This window comes from Passer domesticus, chromosome 3 (assembly GCF_036417665.1).
Source record: "Passer domesticus isolate bPasDom1 chromosome 3, bPasDom1.hap1, whole genome shotgun sequence".
In the NCBI taxonomy this organism is placed as follows: Eukaryota; Metazoa; Chordata; class Aves; order Passeriformes; family Passeridae; genus Passer; species Passer domesticus.
Window position 1 is genome coordinate 89,599,045 of NC_087476.1, and position 4,741 is coordinate 89,603,785.

Here is a 4,741-nt window from a genome sequence, read left to right on the forward strand (position 1 = left end):
AAGTAAAGAAAGAAGAATTTCTGAACAATCAGGGAGCAGATGTGTTTTCTGTTTCACCTTGAGTGACCAACCACACCAGGACAACTTATGGCCTCATTCTCATTAGGCTGTGTGTTTTCAATAGGAACCAGAACGCTGCAGCTCGCAGAAAATGCTCAGCACCATGAAAGATTGAGCCTTTAAGTTTAACAGTGTAATCTTTGTAGTGTCTCCTCACAGTCTTCCGCTGATTACGTCACTCTAAATTTATTCCACAGCCATTGAAACATTCTGATGCACTATTGTTCCTCTGGACTTGTCACTGCCTTTATGAAAGTCTGTGGGGGGAAGAAAGGGACAGTAAATTTCTGGTACAAATTTTGATTCCAGAACACATGAAAAAAAGCCTCTGGTACTTCCAAATGGATAGTTTGTTTTTGAAGGACCTGATGACTCTACTTTTAATTTACTTCTGCAATTTTTATGGCAAAGTTGTAATTATCTCACTTTTTTTTAATTCTATTTTTTTTCAGTAGCTGCAAATATGGAAAATAGATCTTTGGACTTATGTCTCTCATGGTGATCAACTTTTTTGCCTGGTTTTGCTTTCCCTTCTTCCACATGTCATTTTTGACAGATAAGGATTTTACATGTTGCACATTTGCACATCACCTAACAGTGGTGTATTGATGTTTGGATGTGGAGGCTTTGAAACTTCAGAAATGGCTGATTTTCATGAATACCTCAATCTTTTTAAAGGAATCAAGTATTCTGTTATTCACCACAGGAGAGAGAGGTGGAAGGCACTTGATTTGCAATGGAATCCAAAGTTCTCTAAATTAGCAGTGATAGCAGCAGATACCTACTTGCATCTTAAGGCTGGGCAGTGTGAAATAAGCTTGTGGTTTCCATCCAGTTTCTTGTGGAAAGCACCACTGCTGCTGCATACAGTATCACTGTTTGCATTCTCTCACACAATTTCAACAAAAAGGCAGATGGTCTGTTTTCTGACCCAGCTTTTGGAGTTAGTGAGAGTTCTGCCATCAGTTTCAGTGGCTCTGTATCAAGCCTAAGTAGACAAGGAGCTTGACCTTCCCAAGAGCCAGGGAGAAACCTCTAGGGTCAGGGACAATGTGTGCTACAAAACATTGCACTGCTTCTATCCGTATTCGGAATAAGAACCTCAGTGGTTTTGAATCTGGCTCTGGAGCTCATTTTTAAACATGTCAATAGCTACTGGAAATTCATTTTCTAGTGGATTACTCACAGATAACAAAGTTCTGTATAGCTGGACAGCCACACATAACAAAACAGTTCTCCTCATAGAGACATCTTTTAATCCCACTGACAGCAAAACTATTACAGAATTCCATGGACAAAAAACCATGAAGGTAGAGTAAGAAATGTAACCTTTTGACTTGTGAGTGGAACTATATAGTCTTTTAAATAGTGTCACTTCTGATGCTTTACTTTGAAACTGAAGGCAGTGTTTTAACACAGTTTGCATAATTTTTCCTTGTGCGTTTATGCTGAGCCATTGCAGGACTCTGCTGTGATGGCCAACTGCTCTAGCCAAAATTGTTGACCTACACACTTTTTAAAGAGTAGTTCATTTCTTCTACTCAGATTAATCAGGAGCTTTCCTGCACACTGAAAGGTTTTGCTACATCTCTATGTTTTTTGCAGAAATTATCATAGGTCACTACCACTGACAGTGTACAAGTTAATGTAGAATCATGGCATGGTTTGGGTTTGAAGGGATTTTAAAGGTCAATTAGTTCCAACTCTCCTGCCATGGGCAGGGACATCTTTCACTAGACCAGGTTGCTCAGAGCTCCATCCAGCCTGGTTTTGAACACTTCCAGGGATGGGGATTCCACAGCTTCTCTGGGCAATCTGTTACAGTGCCTCACCACCCTCATAGTAAGGAATTTCTTCCTAATACCTAATCCCAACCTACCCGCCTTCACCTTAAGGCCATTCCCCCTTGTCCTATCACAACACATGAAAAGTCCCTCTCCACATCTCTTGTACCCTTTAGGTACTGGAAGGTGTGGTAAGGTCTCCCCAGAGCCTTCCCTCCTCCAGGCTGAACAGCCCTGTCTCTGTCAGCCTGTCTGCACAGCAGTGGTGCTCCAGCCCTCTGAGCATTCCTGTGGCCTCCTGTGGACTCACTCCAGCAGGTCCATGTCCTTCCCATGCTGGAGACCCCAGAGCTGGAGCAGCACTCCAGGTGAGGTGATATGAGAACAGAGCAGAGGAGAATCACCTTCCTCAACCTGTTGGTCACGCTGCTTTTGAAGTAAATAGATAATAACTAAGTATTTATAGTAAATAACTGATATGAGACTGACATAAGTCGCATTACTTGACTAACTGTATTACTAAACTAAATCCAAAAGAGTTGTAACACTCCAGAATAATTGAAGTGGGTCACTGACAACCAGAATTACATAGGTGACAAGTGGGAGCAGCTTCTCTCTCAGTGTGTGACTGTGTGATTTTGAACAAGCATATAGCATATGTATATTGCTATTTCCTATGGTGCAAATAAGACTGGTATGATTCTGTCCAGCACCTAGGAATGGAATTATCCCTAAAGGAAGCCTTGTTCCTGAAGGAAGAGCCCTTTTCTACAATGAATTTTACTTTCGTTGTGACATTTTGAAGGTACTACATGGTAATGACACATTGCTCCAGTAATTTTTGTACAATGTCTCTATGAGCTCTCTCCATCTGTCATGACAGCATTAGTCTTGGCATCTCTGATGAAAGAATCAAAATTAAAAGGGAGAACAAAAAGTCAATTTCTAATGGGTTCCAAATACCCATATCTTACAAGCGTGAATTAAATATTGCTCTCATCTTGCAGCCTTCCAGCCACATTACATGGATAAAAACCTCAAAAGTATTTAAAATTAAAAACCCTGTTAAAAGCTGAAATATATATGAAGTAAAATAATATTCAGCTGTTCGAACTAACCTGTTGATAGGCTGTCAGCTGTCATTTGATTTGCACTTCATTTGAATTAATAAAAAGTAAACCATAAGCATCATGATTTACAGTAATATAAAAGCTATTACAAAGGACCTTCATCATAAGCTTCTTTGTCATAAAGCTATTGTGTCTTACTTTCAATCACTAAACACTGTTAAAAACATTTCCTAATACAATACTGACTGATGCAATATACAAATTCCTTTGCTTCAGAGACCAGCTATAGACACAAATTGGAAGCTTCTTCTTGCATAAATGCTTGAAAAAAAAAAGTATTGTCACAGTGTCCTTCACCTTTTCTTGAGGCTGTGCACACATGTACAACCACATAGCTCAGGTTTACCCACAGCCATTAAAATACTTTTATGCTTCCTCCTTTATTTTAAATAACCCATGGACAAACATCTAGTTACTCAAATACATCATTTTTTTTCTCCTATGAAAAGTGTCATGGACTTAATATTGATCTCAGTTTCGTATCTCCTATTAAAAATTATTTGTCTTCCTCCCAGATGTGCTGCTTTAAGGTGGAGTTGGTGGATGCCTAATGCTACTTCCTTTGGGCTGTCCTCACCCATGGTATATGAAGAGTCCCCCAGGCTCTTGTCCATACTGCCTGGTCATGCTAGTGCCACAGTTCTCACAGAGATGTGATCCCCCTGTCTGGCCCTGGCAGCACTCGCCAGGTGCCCACAGACAGGAGTGCAAGGAGAGAACCTGGGAGCACTCAGGCTCCACAGGATACCCAGGGCACACCAGGGCTGCAAACACATCTCAGTTTCTCTCAGAAGACCCATTTCTCAGTGTCTTCTTAGTGCTCTCTAACAAAACTGTGCTCAGTGTCTTCTAGTCCCAGCAAGAACACCTGGCCCACACATAAATAAATTATCTTACCTCCCAGTGGGGCGAGAAATGCCTGGTGGGTTGCTTGCTGTGGGCCGGGGGAATTCAATGCCATTTACCTATACCTGGGAAGACAGAAAATAGTTCATTTGAGAACAGCTAAGTGTGAACAAGAGGTTTGGAGTATATGTCCTCCTGATGTCCTCTGCAACTTGAATCATCCTGTGGTCCTGCCTATGGAAGATGGTGTCATGGATCAATACAAGTTTGGCACAGACTGAAAAATCTGTCCAAAGTCTTTAGGACGTGCCTGGCAGTGAAAGTGTGTCTGCTCTGTGGCTAGCACAATATCCTGCTCCAAGGCCATGCTGGTGGTCTTTTGCCTTCCAAGATTACCAGTGATTAGTTGACCATTCACTGCTGGAGGACATTGTGGTTTCCCTGGGTGGAACTTGTGCCCACAGCACAAGTACATAAAGTTCATAAAGAACCTAGTTTTGGCCTCAAGGAATTCAGCCATGTGCTTAGTGCACCAGTAAGAGGCTGAGCTCCTGTATCATAGTATACTTCAAAATTAGTTGTGTAAAATTATGTGGAATTGTACTGTGATAGAAACTAAAAATATGGCAATGGACTGACACTGCTGGTAAAGGAGGAGCACTGTCTTGCTGGTAAAGCAGGGAGTTTGCTTCCCCTTGTTCTGATTCTCCCCAAAGCCTCTTGCTTCTTTTCTTGTCTGTCCTCACAAGTCACAGCATGTCACGTCACAAAACTGATATAGCTGGGCATGCTACTTCAGGGTTTCAGCAGATCCTGTATTTGGAGTAGTTTGAAAAGTGTCTAGTGGTTCTGTCACATGATTTCTCCATAGTGTGAGACCAGCCGGCAGAGAGCCGTGAGCTCACATGTTTGGATGGCTTA

At 41.6% G+C, this 4,741-nt stretch overlaps 1 long non-coding RNA gene across 1 annotated transcript; it reads right to left on the reverse strand.

The window, feature by feature from the left end:
- Positions 1 to 210: 210 nt before the first annotated feature.
- On the reverse strand, positions 211 to 4,530 carry LOC135298179 (uncharacterized). Its single transcript, XR_010360175.1, has 3 exons — positions 4,460 to 4,530; positions 3,872 to 3,945; positions 211 to 317 (listed from the first exon to the last, which is right to left on the reverse strand). It is a non-coding gene; the product is annotated as an uncharacterized LOC135298179 (long non-coding RNA).
- Between the last annotated feature and the right edge of the window lie 211 nt (positions 4,531 to 4,741).